Raw genomic sequence first — 17037 nt, 5'->3', positions numbered from 1 at the left:
TAGAGGATGCCTGTGAGAATGGAATGAAATTCTAAGTGGAAAGTGTTGAGAGCAATTCCTGGCATCTGGGAAACCTCCCCCACGGGCCAGCTGTTTGTAGTAGGGCACAGTGAACGGACCTGCTTGTCCCTCAGCTCTCTTTCAGTTTTTTTGTCAGACAGTTGGAGAATTTCCCCTTGGAGTCACTCCTTTGGATACATCATTTTAACAGTGTTAAGGTAGGACCTCAGGAGAATCCAAGGTAGCTGTGGATTCTTTCTCCAGAACAACAGGCATAGTCACATGTGTGTACACTTTTGCTTATAATTTCAGGAGGTTTGTGAATTCCTGAAGTCCAGATCAAGAATCTCCAGGTGAGAGTATTGTGTTGCCAGAGGCTGAGCTTATATTATCCCTGGTCAAACCATTGCAGTATGCCTCAACGCCTGTGACCACGCTGGCAGGGGTAGCCTGACCTGTCACGTCTAAAACCTGGATCGCTGGAAGGGCAGACTCAGGGGATTTTGCCGCATCTCCTGAGGGCTTTGTGAGGAGCCACTTGAAGTAGACAGAGGGGACACAGACAGTGGAACAGGTGTCTGCAGAGACCAGCTTTCTTCACATAATCACTCTCCTGGGACACCCCCTCTTGACACCTCCCGGCTGCCTGGCTGTGCTCTGAAGCCGGGGAGAGCCTGACATTCTCCCCTTTGGCCGCCTCCCTTCCCTCCCAGCACTCAGTCACTTCTCCCCCAGGGGCATCCTGCAGCTGAGAAGGCTGGGAGGGAGAGAGTCATCCCTGTGATAGTGAAGAGCGTCTGAGCAGGTCCTAGCAGGGAGAGTGATCTGACAAAGGGAGTTACACCGCAGAGGCAGAGCTGTATAATTGGATGTCAATATGTGTATTTCAAAACACAGTCTCCAGGTATCCCAACTTCCCAGGGAGATGAAAAAGAATCTTTCAGTATGAAAGCTTGTTACATCTCTAGCACGCTCGTGCTTCCCAAGGACGGAGCAAGAAAGTAGAGTCACGAGAGCTGCTGTGACATGGCATGTCATGGAGGCCTTCTCCCATCACAATCGGAGACGCCTTCACGTTTCTGTTTTGTGTCGCTTCCTCAGCAGCTTTCCAAGGACGGGGCCGGTCTGATGGTCAGCCTTTGGCTCGTGCAGACAGTGGCCCCGTACTTTGGGCCCAGATCCACTCCTCGGAGGAAAATGCTGATTCTCCATGTTTTCTCTGCTGCTGGAAGAGGATAATAAAAGCCTTTTCCCCCCCTCTTGGGGACTTGGTGAAGATTAATTAGATGCTGCCTCTGAAGTGTTTTAAGCTCTGGCAGAAGAAGGTGCTAAGCATTATTTCTCAAGTTAGCTTCTTTAACCCATTCTGTGTACTAGGGATCTTCATCCATTAATCGGAGTCTGGGTGAATGCCACCCATTCTCCAAAGTAAAATGGTTAGTAGGGGGGTGGTGTTTGTGGGGGTCTGATGGTGGAAACAGAAGTCAATTTTATTCACTCACTTCGAACAGAATGCCTTATCATGACCTGAGGGCTCTGGCTGAACGCACCTGAAAGAGATAGCCGATGCAGCCAGGGCCAGAGCAGGCTGGGCTCCTCTGAGATTTCTTGTCTTAGGGCTTGGTGAGAAGGAGAGGGGGCATCATGACCCAGAAGGGGGCAGCCAGAAGCCCCCAAATGGGAGTTTCTGTCTGGCTTCCTAAAAGGCAGAGGGACAGACTGGAACACCTTGGCTGGGAAAAATCAACTCTTCCTCACTGTCCAAGCTTAGAAGTGGGGCCAGGGTGGAGCACTTGTACGCTCTCCCAGTGTGTGGTGAGGCCCGAGGTGAGGAGGACCCTCCCAGGTGCCCGTCCACACTTGCAGAGGAAAGCACAGTCAGACACCTGTTCTGAACAGAGGACAGGGTCTTAAACCAAAAATTTTCTTTTGTTTGTTCACTTAATACATCATTGATTCAATATCTGTGATGGGTCATATTTCTATATAGTGAAGGTACAGCTGACCAAGGTGGTCAAAGTCTTCATTCCCAAGGAGTTTGCATTCTAGCAGAAGACACAGCCAATGAGTAAACAAATTCTCTAATTTGGCTCTATCTGAATGTAAGCTCTACAAGGGCAGGTTGTGGCTTTTTTAAATCTGTTTTGTTCATTGCTGTGTTGCCAGCACCTAGAGTAAGACCCGATAGCTGGATATTGGGTGCTCAATAAGTATCTGCTGAATAAATGAATGAACAAGGTCGTTTCAGACATTGGCAAGTACAATGAAGGAAATGAATCCGAGCATAGGTGGGAGATGAAGACGGAGAAGTAATCGAGAGTTGGATGTTGTGAGGTTTTGTAGGCTTTGCTAAAAGTTTGAGTGAGAACAAGAGGTTTAAAGCATAGGAAATATGCAATTTGCTTTTCATTAAAAACAAAACAAAACAAAACAAAACACTCAAGTGCCTTATAACAGTGGGTGGAGGAAAGGTGGCTGAGTCATGATTATGAGTGTGAGAGGCGGGGCAAGGTCTTCGGAGACTCTCCAGCAAGGAGGAGGGGTCTTTGTGTGGCAGTCTTGCTGAGGCCTGCTGAATTTGTCCTGCATGGCTGTTTTTGCCTTCTGGGTTTCTCCCTCCCCCCACCATCTTCAGGAAACTTTCAGTGCCTTCACTTCCTATTGGTTTTGATAAATGCTGCTGAGACGCCATATCCTCCTTCATCTATTCCTGCACAATATTTTATGTTGCTCTTAGTGCCAGATAATTCGGAAGAGCGTGGGTCCTCTTCCAGGTAAGATACTCACTCTTCTTCCAGGTGAGACACCTGGCCAGGCCCCTCCACCCTGCTCCCCTGTCATCCCCCAGTCACAGAGATAATCCAGGGGACTACTGGTAAGAACAGAAAATGGTTCTTTTACTTGGTTAACTGTAACCTTCCAGGGGCCCCACTGGGCCCTACCAGGTGGCTTCGCTACTGTGGGTGGGAGAGAGAGATTCTCCAGGAAATGACTGCCAACGAGGGTGTCCCCTCACAGGGCTGTTAGACTTTCTTGAGAGCTATGGAGGGCTGTAGACACTTCCCCCAGCCTATGCACATCCACCGAAATTGTGTGCTATTTTATTTTTATTGATTTATTTTAATAGTTCCATCTCTAGAACCTCTAGGGGTGCATGGAGACCAGGTTAAGAATCTCTGAAGGAAGCTAGATCCTATAGGCCACCCCTGTCCTGGAGGCAGTCACTGGTCATTGCCACCAACATAACCTATCCAAGCCCCACAAAACAGGCTGACACAGACCACAAAAGACCATGACTGAAAATGGAGTCACTTACCTCTTCCCTGAGCTTCCGAGCCTTCAGCCACAAAACAAGGCTAATAATACCTTAACTCATAATGTTATAATGGACATCAAAGTAATTTTAATTTTACTCTTGCATATTACCCAAGAATCAAAAGTCCAACTGCCCCTCAGGGTGGGGGTGGGGGCCAGGCAGGTAACACGTATCTGTTCATTGGAGCCAGGTGTAAGACAATAGGGAGTGGTGAGGCATGTGGTATATTTGAGACATGCGTTTTGTAAAATTCAAGTTTTGTGAAATGATGCAGAGCCAATCGTGGATATTAGAAAACATCTGTGGACTGAATTTGGCTTTGAGCCACACATTTTAGATTCCTGAAAAATGTGAAGTAGGGCTCTCTATTAGCTGTCCTGTGGGGAGTCCAGATGGGACAATCAAGGCCTGTTTTTTATGTGGCTAGAGGAGAAGGCTGATAATTTAGTGTGGTTTGGAGGGGCTTCTCCTTCAGATAGCTCCCTCTTAGGTCTTCCAGGAACTGAAATCCTAACCATTAGTGTATGGCGGGGGGGGGGGGGGCGTGTGAAGGGGCGTGGGGGGAGCAGTGATGATTAATTAAGGGACTAATGGTTCTCATTAAGATGTAAATATGCTATCTATAATGGAAAGCCTATTGATTCTTTTTGGCCCTGTACACTTGAGCATTTTAAGACAGTAATCAAAAATCTCCGTGAACTGTAACTGTACCCTTTAGCTTTCATATTGCATTTGACTACCTCCTGTGTATCAGGTGCCTTAAGAGGGGCTGGGCTTACATCCATGAATACAACCTGACCCTGCCTTCAGTGCATTTGACACTAAAGGCCAGGGTGCTGCCTTTTGTTCATCACTGGACACCTGGTCCCCCACATTACCCTGAACACAGTGGGAACTTAACAAATGGGTGGGAGTGAGGCATCGCCACAACCCTCTGCAATGTGTGACAGTTGCAGGAAGTGACCTGTAGTGGGGACTGTGGGTGAGTTTGTCAGATTAGCTCTAGAAGGTAGAGGAAACCGGGGAGAAGGACACAGGTAGAGGGGCCAGGGGCTGGGGGTTGATGAGCAAAGAGAGGATCCTGCTGGGATGGTGGGGTCCCTGGGGGAGGAAGATGTCAGTGAAAAGGGGGAGTCTGGTAAGAGCAGGAATTGGGGCGACCAGCTGGAGCAGAGTGGATGGCAGGATGGTTCTGGGGACCCTGAGGGGCTGGTGGTTGAGAAGGCTATGCCAGGTGAGCCCCCAGGCCAGGCTGCTAGCCGTCATCTAGCCTGGGAGGGCTTCCCAGGCAACCCTCCCAGGCAAGCAGTGACAGAGGCTGGACATGCAGGCGGCCCTGGGCTCTGATGCTGTAGTCGGCCTCCTGAGAAAGTTCCTTGGGTACGAGTGACAGGCTTTCTCCTGAACCCAGTGTTCTGAGAATTTCCCGGCACCTACTGAAAAGGGTTATCTCACAATCCTCCCAGAATTAAGTGATAATTTTAATAACTGCAGGCTTTTATGTTGGTAATTCATCCCTGATAACAGAGCTGTTAACTGCAGCTCTTATCAATGGCTGTTGGGGCAAGACGGTTTGAAGTGAAAGCAATGCTTTGGCGGGGTGGGGGTGCGTGGGGGTGGGGGGGCTGTGTAACTTGGACTCTCTCCCAGGTTTGGCAACTCCTAGGTGTGGTAACTTGAGTTAGTTCAAGGTCAGAACATCCTATTAGAGCCTGGAGGCCCTGGAGATTTGAGCTTGACTCATAGATCTGTGGGTAGCATTAGCGGTTTTTCCTGGTTCCCGTCATCCCACTTGCAACATTGCAGCCTCGTCTCCTGCCATTCCAGCCTTTGGTACAAGGAGCCAGAGTGGTTGCTGTTAGCACATGTTCTTGATGCTTTCACACCTGGAACTACCAACTGATTCCACTTCTCTAGCCTCTGAAAGCCTTGATTTGCTCATTAAAAGTGGTGGCAGTCATTTCTAACTCACAAGTTGCTGTGAGGAAGTGTGATGTAGTTGAAAGAGCATGGCTTTTGGGGTCAGACAGACAGAGGTTTTAATTTCTTCTCTCCCATTTACCGCATTACTATGTGGTCTTCGTTATTACTAAATTTTTAAGAGTCTCAGTTTCCCAAGTTGGTAAAATGTATATAATCACAATGACCTTCATTTGGCACACAGAAGGCAATCTTAGTTGATAGCGCCCTCCTTTTCTTCCTCATCCTTATGTCTCATCTTAAAAGTCTTAGTTCCCGGGGCGCCTGGGTGGCTCAGTGGGTTAAAGCCTCTGCCTTCAGCTAAGGTCGTGATCCCGGGGTCCTGGGATCAAGCCCTGCATTGGGCTCTCTGCTCAGCAGGGAGCCTGCTTCCCTTCCTCTCTCTCTCTCTCTCTCTCTCTCTGCCTACCTCTCTGCCTACTTGTGATCTCTATCTGATAAATAAAATCTTAAAAAAAAAAAAAAGTCTTAGTTCCCTTGTGGATGTGTCCTGGAGGCTCCTTAGGGAGTCTTACTCTCTCACTCTCCTTGGGCTCCCGGGATGCTCCTGACCATTTCTACCTTTCTCAGCCTACCCTTTGCTGCAAAATGACCATTCCTCTCTCCTTCATTCTGCTCCCTTAAGAGGTTGGCTTCAATTAGGTGTTGGGAGGAAAGCAATCTAATTAAATTGATTCATATCAGTGTGCTAATGAATGGTCCACCTTTAAGCTCTACAGGAATATTTGCATTTTGTAATGGAATTCCTAATCAATGACAGAATCACCCCGGTAGAATTTCTGGGTAGAGGACGAAGGAAAGTGTAGAATTTCAGGCACTGGGGAGAAGACAGTGGTGTCAAGGTTTAGAGAGGAGAGCAGTGTTCGAGTCGGTCAACGATGCAGCCTCGTTGCCTGCAGTGCCTTGACCTAAAGCTGTTGCTGGCAGCATGTGAGCAAAGAACACAGCTATTTGAGAGCTAAATCTAGAGAGAGATGCGATCTATCTGCACCCAAGTGCAGTTCCTGCAAAGATCTGAGAGATTAAGATCTGGCCTGCTGTTAAATTATTGTTTAGAACTTGCATGGCCCATTTTATTTTCAGAGTTCTTTTTATTCATTAATTAGTTATTCATTTATTTAATGCAGTTTTTAATTGTGTGCTTATTCCATCTTGCAAGGTGGAATTATTCAGAGGAACATTTAAAAGAAATTAACAGTATGACAGGGCTTATAATTGTGCTTTAATCTTAAATTAATATCCCTCCTGTTTTCACGTTACCAGGACAATTATCCCGAACGGTACCAGAAGCAGGAAATTATGTATTGCCCTATATATGGCATTCCCTCCCGGAGAGCGCACCATTTATCATGGCTTTTTAATCTCCTCCGTGTGCAATAGAAGATAAAACATCTCAACAATATTTCACTGTTTGGAGAAGATTAAGGCCCTGCAAACACTCCTGTTTGTTTCACCCAGTTCCTCTGCTGCATCGAACTGGGTCAGAGTTTTGAGGTGGGTTTGCGTAGCCCTCTAGGAATGTGGCTGTTTGTTTGGAGTTTCTGGGAACTCCCAGAACAAGTCTTAATAAGTAACCCTAGCTGGAAAAACTGGAAACATGCTCGTTTCTCTCAGTCTGTCTTTCTCTCAGCACTTCGTTTTTTTCAGCGCTAGCTATAATGTTCCTGGTGACATTCACGGAGTTGAGAGAGGACAAACCCAGCAGTTAGATGCTTAGACTGGCTGTTGTTTCCTCTGCCTTTATGGAAGAAAGAGCCTCTGGTTGTAGGTTGTGGTCCCAAAATGAAAGTGTTGCCCCCACATTGTCTGCTGTCTGGGGAGGCCTGAGAAAGATGCTTTGAGATTCTGGAAAACAGCCAATTGGAAACTGCCTCAGTCAAGGTTCTCCAGAGAAAAAGGACCAACAGGGTAAACCAGTATAAATAGTAACTCTATAAACCAATATTTATATAAATTGACTCATGTAATTGTGGGGGCTGTCTAAGCCAAAATCCAGGCTGGAAAGTCGAGAGCTGAAGTTGCTGTCTTGAGTCTGCAGGTTGGTAGAATTTCTGTTGCATTCCGTAGGCAGAATTACTTCTTTTGGGGGGAAAGTGCTCCTCTAACCTTCTTCAACTGATTAGGCCCACTCGCATTATGGAGCATAATCTGCTTTCCTGGCAAGTCAACTCTTTGCGAGTGTCAATCACGTCTAAAAAATTCCTTCCCAGTAACATACAGGCTAGTGTTTGACCAAGCAACCAGTCAGCGTAGCCCAGCCAAGTTGGCATGTAAATTTGATCCTCCCAGAGACTGGTGTCCTGATTGCAGAGTCCATGTGCCTTCTTCGTGTGATAAGCAATGAACGGCAAAGCTGCCTCTCACCCTGACCATGCCTGGAGAGCTTGCCCAGTTGGGAGTTTCCTCCATCAGCCAGATTCCATCCTTTGGGGAAAAGCTAAGTGTGGCCCTTGGAGGATGGCGACAGTTTCAGTCGGTGCTCCTCAGCCTCTCTTTGGCTCACTTCCCTCTTCCTGCCCCAGGGCTCCTGACTTCCCACTCAGGAGTGCAGGGCCCTCTTCCACCATGGCATTTTTAAGAAACAAACTATTTAATGTCTATATAATATACATATAGAAAAATGCACCAGTCCTAACACTCCACCTTAGATGGATTTTTACCAATTCTGCCTCCTCATGTAAGCATCTGCAGACCAAGAAACAGCATTCCCACCCCTCAGAAGCCTCCCTTGTGCCACGACCCTGCCACTACTCCCCGGCCCCACAGGATACCGCTACCCTGACCTCTACCCCACATGTTAGCTTTGCCTTTATTTTGAGTTTTATATAACGGGACAATACAGTATGCCTTCCTTCCCCATAGTGGAGTGTGGTGTAGAGAAATAACATGATGGGAAGTACTCTGAGTGGGTGTGTCCCCTCCTTCCGTCTGTCCTCACAACCGGCAAACATGGCTGGTCTGTTACACATGGGGCTTCGTGCCAGAGACTGTGGACATGCACAGTTGCCCAACGGACGTTCTGAAACAGCAACCTGGAGGCTCTGTGGGGAAACTGGGAAGGGGCCCTACCTCAGCAATCTCAGAATGGGTTCTAACCCCTCGTCTGTCCTCTCAGAAGGCCCTGTGTAAGTGAGGGCAGAACTCCTGACTTGTCCCAAGGAGACATGGCATAGGGGGTGCTCTCTAGAATTCTCCCTCCCCGACAGAGCCCCGGGCTGGGACCTTCTTTCACTCCCAGCCCACCAGTTCTAATCTCTTAGCACCCTCCTGGTTCTTTGTGGTTTTTTTGATAGACTAGTTGCTGATAAGCACCCTGGCTGATAATGGTTTCCCACCTGATCTCTCTGATAAGGTGTTCCTATCTTAATGCCATAAACCACCAAGCTGCTCCGCTCCAGCATGGTGGCCCGTAGGGTTCGTTTCCTTCTGTCTCCCTCAGTGGCTGCTTTCCTCCTTCAGGCCCCTAAATAGGATGTTACCCAAGGTCAAGTCCTCATGCCCCCCACTTTATTACATTGCTCTTGATCACAGACATTAGCTCCTTCCATGCCTCCTCCAAGTACCCCTAATGCTTTCCCAGGCCACAGCCTGTGTGTCCACTGGCAACCAGACCATTTTCTGATGGGAAGCTTGCCCATGCCACCTACTTTTGCTCCTAAGATGTCCTCTTTTTCTCCGCACCCCCCCAACCCCTGCTACTTTCCACAACCCACAATCCTCTCATTTGTCTTCAAGAGGCCCACGTGCCTGTGCCTTTTCCCCAGCCCTGTCGCTGCCTTCCTTCTCTCCTTCTACCATCCATCTGGATAGTTGAAAATGCCCCCTGCCCTGCTTCATCACTGTCCATCCCCATATCCCCCCATCACCATCAGATGCATTTTTTAGTTAGCCTTCAACTGCTGCTCAGTGCCTTTGGGACAAAGCCACACTGGATGGCTGGGCATCCCTGCCCTTCGAGACCCTCCCCTGGGCACGTGTCTTGGTAGAGATCCCATGGTTTCTGCGGCATCCTCAGCCACCAGGATGCCCTTTCCCACTCCTGCTCTTTTGCTGCTATTGCTTCTGTAGGACATAACACTCTAGTACCGGCCAGCTGTGAGGGGTCCAGAGATGAGGCCCTTCCTCTCTTGGCATGTGCTGGTGTCTCCTGTACCTCACTCATCCAGTAACCTGGAGGGTCTCTCCAGGTGCCCCTGCAGGGAGTGGTCTTTCCCTTCCTGAACTTGGCTGCACGTACGGTCCATGTGGCTCTTACTTATGTCAGAATGAATTTTATATCTGAATGTTTAACCTTCCTGTGGTTGACAGAATATTCCCTACTGCCCACCAAAGATGTCAGTGTCCTAACACTTGCAATCTAGAGCTATAAACACATCACACCCAAAGGTTTTGAGCCACATAGTGGAACAGCTAGATGATGATGCCAGTGGCCTTGAACCAGCTTCCTATTGGATTGTTAACTTCCCTTGCACAATTCTACTTTGGGGGATCATGGAGCCAGGAGATGTGGGTCCGCAACTTGGTTTCTCTACCAACTTCCTGGGTGTCATTAGAGGAACCTCTTAATCTCCCTGAGCCTGAGATAGGGATTAATAATCTCTCCCCATTTCTCAGGCTGTTAACTAGAGACCATGTGCAGAGATGGGGGTGAGGCCGGACCCTTCCCAGAAATTCAGCAAGTGAGACAGCGGTTTGGAATGTGCCTCGTTTTTTTTTTTTTGTTTGTTTTTTGTTTTTTTTTAATATAAACATAACATTTAAAAGGGATACAACTAGAAGATGCACCACAGCCATCCTGTCACTTTCCATCTCCTGGCACATGGAGGGTGAGAATATCCCAGTCTAGGTGCTTACCCTGTGTCCATCTTCAGTGTTATTTTAACATTTGCACTTTCCCTTCTCACCAGATGGGCTTTCTCTCTTTATCCCAGTCCTGCTCAGACAGGAGAGCAGAGCCAGAGCTGGCTGCCCACATCCCCTCCGGGACAGTCACTTCCCTCCCTTGACTCTCTTTGCTTCGCCTCCTGGCGTGATCTGTTCTGCTACCACATCTGGCGTGTGCCCGTTGACCATGGCATTTTACCTTCTTTTTTATTTTTTAAATTTTACTTAAATTCAATTAATCAACAAATAGTGTATTCCTAGTTCTAGAGGTAGAGTCCAGTGATTTAGCTGTTGCACATAATACCCTGTGCTCGTTACATCATGTGCCCTCCTTAATGCCCATCACCCAGTTACCCCAGTCCCCCCCCCCCCAAAAAAAAACCAACCCTCAGTGTGTTGGCATTTCCCCTTCGGCTCAGACACTCCTGTGTCTTGCCTGGTGGGACAGGGGAAGGATCTTGGTGGATCCCAGTTACGAACAAGGCTCTGGTCTCAGCTCTGTCACCAGCCAGCTGAGAACTCTCAGCAGTTCACGTCACCTGTAGGGGCTGTCCATTCCACAATGAAAAAGAGGGGCTTAAAGTAGAAGGACCTAGAAAATGGGATGACCAAGAACCCCTGCTCAGAAATCTTTAAGGACTTCTATCACCCTCAGGAGGGAGCCCAACCTCCTCACTATGGCTCACAATGCCTTTTGTGGTCTGCTCCCTCTTTACCTTGAGGGCTTCATTCTTAGTTGCCAAAGTCTCTTAATTTCTGACCATAATGAATGACTTGAAGTCCCCAGACATGCCATATCCTCTCTTAATGCCCCCCGGTCTTTGCAGAGGCTGCTCCTCTGTCTTTACCACCTTTTCTGTGCCCGACCCTGCCTTTCTCTCTCTTTGATCCTTACTTACTTTTGAGGGGCTCAGCTAAGACTTTTACTTCCTGAGGTCGTCTCTCTGGCCCCATGCTCTCGATCTGACTGGGGGCTACTTTCTTGCAGGCTGTTAACTTGCTGCCTCACTCTCTCTCTTTTGGTATGATTCTGATAGCCTGCTTTTTCGTCTGAGTCCTGTCTACTCCTGACAGTCTTCAGGAAGTCCTCTTAAATCTTCTTGAAGGCAAGACATGATTTGTTCACAATGGAATCCCCAGTGTCCAGAGCTGTACTGGCCAATACAGTAGCCATGAGCCCCAGACGGCTATTGAATACTTGAAATGTGGCTACTCTGAACTGAAATGAGCTCCAAGTCCAAAGCACACACTGGATTTAAAGACTCAGTCCAAAAAAAGAGAAGAATGTGGGAATAATTTTACATTCTCATTCATAATTGTTTATATGGATTACTTGTTGGACTGATAAGACTTAGCATATACTGGGTTAAATAAAATGTATTATTGATAGTAATTTCTTTTTTATTGATATTAATTTCACCTGTTTTTTTGTTCTTTTTTTTAGAGATTTATTTATTTATTTGAGAGAGAGAGAGAGAAAGAGTGTGTGTGTGTGTGCAAATGGGGTGAGGGGCAGAGGGAGAGGGAGAGAAATTCTCACTCAAGCAGACTCTCTGCTGGGTGTGGCGCCTGATGTGGGGCTGGATCTCAGGATCCCGATATCATGACCTGAGCCAGAATCAAGAGTCAGATGCTTAACCAACTGAGTCACCCAGGGGCCCCCTTTTGATTCTTTTGAATGTGGCTACTAGAATATTGAAAATCACATATGAGGCTTACCTTTGTGGCTTGCATCGTGTCTATATTGGACTGTGCTGGTCTACAGTATATTGCCTGGTGCATCTGTTGGGTGAATGAGTTGGTAGATGGATCTGTAGAAAGGCATCAGCTCATGTTGTTCTAAGTGTGGCTTTGCTCCGAGTGTGACCCCACTCCCCGCTCATGCTCAGTGCATTGAGCTGGGCAGCCTGGCTCTATGTTGTCTGTGGGCCTGGGTCCCCAAGTGTTGGAGCAAACTGGGTGGAGGAACACCTGCCTTAGCCTATGGACCCATTCCTACAGGCACATTGTGCACCTCCTGCCTATCTCCAGGAATAAAATATTAACTTGACATTCCAAATTGGGAACAAGACAGATGCTCATTTTGAACAATTGCAACACCCTTCAGTTGTATCAGGGGTGTGCATTCTCAGTAGCAGAGGGTGAGGACACTTATCTTACTGGAAATTTCTTGTTTTATAACATCTCGATACTGTAATGAAGTAGGACGTATTGGTTATTTTGGGAACTTTCCAAGGCTCTGCAACCTTGGAGAACAAAGAACCTCTTATTAAAGTGTAACTGTAGCTTTTCTTTTTGTCTAAACTCTGATTTTTTTCTGCATCCTGGACTTTGTGAGCTGATTGTAAAACTAGGTTGAAAAGGTGAGTTTAGTGGGCCATGCTTATCACCATCAGGAGTCTTTGAACTTTGATTTTTTTTGAGGAAAAACCTATAGGTTTTTCTAAGAGAAATGAGAACACAGTCTAATGAGAACACAGTCTTCTGAGGTTCTAAGGCTTAGACTGGGCACAGAAATTCTTGAGTCTGACTGACATTTTGAAAGCCATATTCTTAGAACACAATGTGTTTAGGTTTCTACATTCATTGCCAGCATTTACAAAGTGCTTTTTATAGTTTCCAAACTCTGCTTGCACCTGCAGTATCTCACTTGGTCCTTGTATTTATTTGGTACCCTTGTAAACAGATCTCTTAGATAGAGTTGTCTATACTTCCTGTCAATTTCTTTCTTCTCACACTCTGTAAATTTCCTCACAGGCTTTCAGCCTCACCCCTCTGTTGCAATTGCTCTCTCAAAGGGTCACTCTGACCCACATGTTGCTAAATCCCATCGCCAGTTCTCAGGCTTCTCATGTTGCTTGACCCTTTTGAGTCACTTGACATAGGTAATGGCTCTTTCCTTGAAATTCTTTCTTCCCTTGATTTTAAGATGTTGCACTTGCCTGGCTTCCTTCTGACCTCACGGGCAGCTCCTTCTCTATTTCGTTGGCTGTTACCTTCACAGCTTCCTGACTTTTAATTTAGAACCTTCTAGATCTCAGATCTAGAGTGATCTATAATCACGCCACTGATGATTCACTGAGTCTCATGGGTTTAAGTATCATTGCTATGCTAACAATTTCTAAATATTTATCATGGACTTGAGCCTTTCTTCTTAATTCCCAGACTCATCCATCCAGTTATCTACGCAACATCACAACTTGGAGGTCTAAAAAACATCTCCAACTTTGCATTCCCAAACATCCCTGAACTTCTACCCGAGACGTTCTCCTTCTAGTTAATGCCAACTTCATCCTTCCATTTGCTAGGATCAGAGACCCCAGAGTCAGCCTTGACTCCTCTCTTTCTTTTTTAGCCCTCACAGCAGATATTTTCATCTCGAACACCATGTATCACTGCCTCCACTGCTGTCACTGTGGTCCGAACCATGTCATCTCCTGCCCAGATTCTCTCAGAAGCCTCCGCTACTTTCTTAGCACAGTCTGTTCTCAACACTGCAGTCAGAGATCCTGTTAAAATATGGATCAAACCATGGTGCTACTCTACTCAAATGGCTCCCACTTATCCAGAGTAGAAGCCAACGTCCTTCTAATGGTCTTGAGGCCCAATGCAGTGTGGCATTCCCTCTGACCCCACCATCTTACTTCCATTTCATTCCCTGCCAGCCTTACGGCCTCCTTGCTGTGTCAGTCAATGACACACCCGCCCTGGGGTTTTGCTTTGTTTTTCCCCGGAATGCTGTCCCCTCAGATAGCCGCATGTCTTTTTCCCTTACCTCCTTTACACAAGTGTCTTCTTCCCCCAAAGGTCTTCCCTGACCAGTCTGCTTAAACATGCATCCCCTGCCCTGAACTTTTCCTATTTCTTTTTCCTATGTATTTTTCTCCATAGTACTTAATACCATCAGACATTATAGATATTTTAATTATTTATATTTTTCATTGTCTGTCTGATATTAAACCGTTCGATCCAGGAAGGGATTTTTATTTTTGTTACTAAATCACCGGGTGCCTAGAACAGTGTCTGACACATAGGACATGATTATTAAAGATTCATAAATAAATGAATAGTCCTATTAAATAAACATTATTATTGTTATTCTTTCCTCCACTCATAGAATTGGGAACTCAGTAACACCAAACATTCACATGCACACATAGATACCCACTCATACAAATCAAAACTCAACTGAGAACAGGTAGAGCATAATTGATGTGCTTGACCCAGACCGTGGTGGGGGGCTCTGGTTCAAGATTTTGCAGAGACTACTTGTATTTGGTAATAGCTGGTCTAGTCACTAGAGGGTTATAATGAAGGAATACACTCAAAAAATTGAGGTCAATGTTTTATAAATGTTACTTATTTAAAAAATAATCTCAAAAACTTTCCATTAAATATTAATTTTTCCAACGACATCAAAGTCACCATCATCCTTAGTAGCAAGATTTTATATATGGAATGTTGAAACTGTAAAATGTCATTATGTAGCAATTGAAGTGCAAAATTCTTTTTTTTTTTTAAGATGGTATTCATTTATCTGAGAGAGACACACAGAGAGAGCACAAGCAGGGGAGGGGCAGAGGGAAAGGGACAAGCAGACTGTCTCCACTGAGTGGGGAGCCTGACATGGGGCTCCATCCCATGACCCTGAGCTCATGACCTCACCCGAAATCAGACACTTAACTGACTGAACAACCCAGGTGCCCCAAGTGCAAAATTCTTTTTTTTTAAAAATTTTATTTATTCTTTTTTTAGGTGTTTTTTTTTTAAGATTTTATTTATTTGTTTGACACAGAGAGATCACAAGTAGGCAGACAGGCAGGCAGAGAGAGGGAGAAGCAGGCTCCCTACTGAGCAGAGAGCCTGATGTGGGGCTTGATCCCAGGACCCTGAGATCATGACCTGAGCCAAAGGCAGAGGCTTAACCCTCTGAGCCACCCAGGTGCCCCCCAAGTGCAAAATTCTTAAAAGTAAGACGAAATCAGAAAAGGCTCTGTCCGCTCATCGTAATATTGCTGGGTCTCTCGGGTTCCAGCAGTGAGTTGCCAAATTCTGCTTGATAGGCACAGGTGACAGCTCCAAGAGTATCTTTTCCATCTCGCTGCTGCCAAGTCCATTTGTAGATGATAGAGATTAGAAAATAATGTTTCAGGTATTGGTTGTCTTGGGACTTACCCTCCCGCAGGAAGACTTAACCTCCCCCAGAACTGATGAGATGCCCCCTTTCATAGTCACGGCCAGCTTCATGGGCCCGCATCCTGGGCAGTCCCACAGGGCCTCACGCTTAGGAGGGGTTCGTGCTGGCTTTGATGCTTTGCTATGACTTAAAATTCTTCATCATTTTTGAACAAGAGGCTTACATTTTCATTTTTCCCTGTGCCCCACATGGGCCAAATCACTGATAAGTCATGTCTGGGCTAGGTTAGGGTGTGTTAAGTGAGGCCCAGGATGGACAAGCCAACAGCCAGCTTCAATTATGTTTAAATGATCATAGATGAGGTTGAGTTATTTGATAGTTCTGTGATCATATTTGCATACATTTCCTGCACATGTTTGGCTATTGCTTCATTTTATGATTCATTAAATTTTGTTCTATTTAAATAGCAGTTTCAAAATTTGTTTCATTGTGTTCTGATTGTTTTCCAAAACTCATAAATCTAAGTTTAGTGATATGGCATGTAATCCGTGGTAATACATTTTAACATTATGTTGTTCTGGTCTAACAGGGGAAATGCAATATCCAGATTGCCACATTCTTGGTTTTTTAGTTTGTTTGATTTTTGAGCAAATTTTCTTGGCCTCTGAAAAGCTGGTTTTTCAAATGTGAAATCTTTGGAATGGTAACTGTATATCTAAAAGGACTATAAAAGCTAGATAGTTCACACACATAGAGGAAAGAGACCAGGTAAATAATATGGACCATGGTCCACTGGGAAGTAGGTAGGGATGTGGTTTAAAGGGGGCCCTGCTTCTCAGCTCCTGCTCCCTGAGATGGGGAATGTGGGCCTGCCACTACTCTACATTTCTTTTGCCCCCAAAGGAACTCTAAACATAGAAATTTATGTGAAATATCTTGGTTTTCAATCTCTTGAGCTCAAATAAAACCCATGTGACTGCTGTTGTAGAGGTAATTCTTAACATGATTCCTTTACTTTGTCCCAAATAGCTCTGGAAAATATTTCCTTTCTTTCACATGATGAACTTTTTAAGATAAAAAATTACCTATAATTTCATTTTGAGGCTCTTTAGAGAGAATTTTTGTAACATATAACACTCACAAAGAAATGTCAAATTGGGAATCCAGTGACAGGAATGAACCTTGTTAGCTAACCTCCTGTCAGTGGGAATAGCCAGTTGGTACAACTTCCGATGTTTCACTAACCTCCAGAAGCTTCTCCGTCACAGTTAACAATTCTGGATGCTCTGCCATAACACTGTGCAACAGAGGTATAATGTAGGCCACACATGTAATTAAAATTTTTCTAGAAGCCACATTAAAAGATAAAAAAAGAGGTGAAATTAATTTTAATAAAATATTTTATTTAACTCAGTATATCTAAAATATTACCACTTCAACATGTGATCCATATAAAGGTTACTAATGAGATATTTTACATTCTTTTCTTTCATACTGTCTTTGAAATCCAGTATGTATTTTATACTTAGAACAGATCTCGGTTCAGACAAGCCACATTTCAATGTCTTGAGAGACACCTGCGGCCAGTGGCTACCACATTGGACAGCTCAGGTGTGACATGTCCTGCTGTGTTTAAGTGTCCAAAGTCACTCCGCTAAGAAGCTGGCAGATCCAATAGTTTTGCTCAGTATTTGGACTCCTAGTCCTTCTCGCTACGTTG

Source organism: Martes martes (genome assembly GCF_963455335.1).
Source record: "Martes martes genome assembly, chromosome: 3".
Classification (NCBI taxonomy): domain Eukaryota; kingdom Metazoa; phylum Chordata; class Mammalia; order Carnivora; family Mustelidae; genus Martes; species Martes martes.
This window is presented reverse-complemented; position numbering follows the sequence as displayed.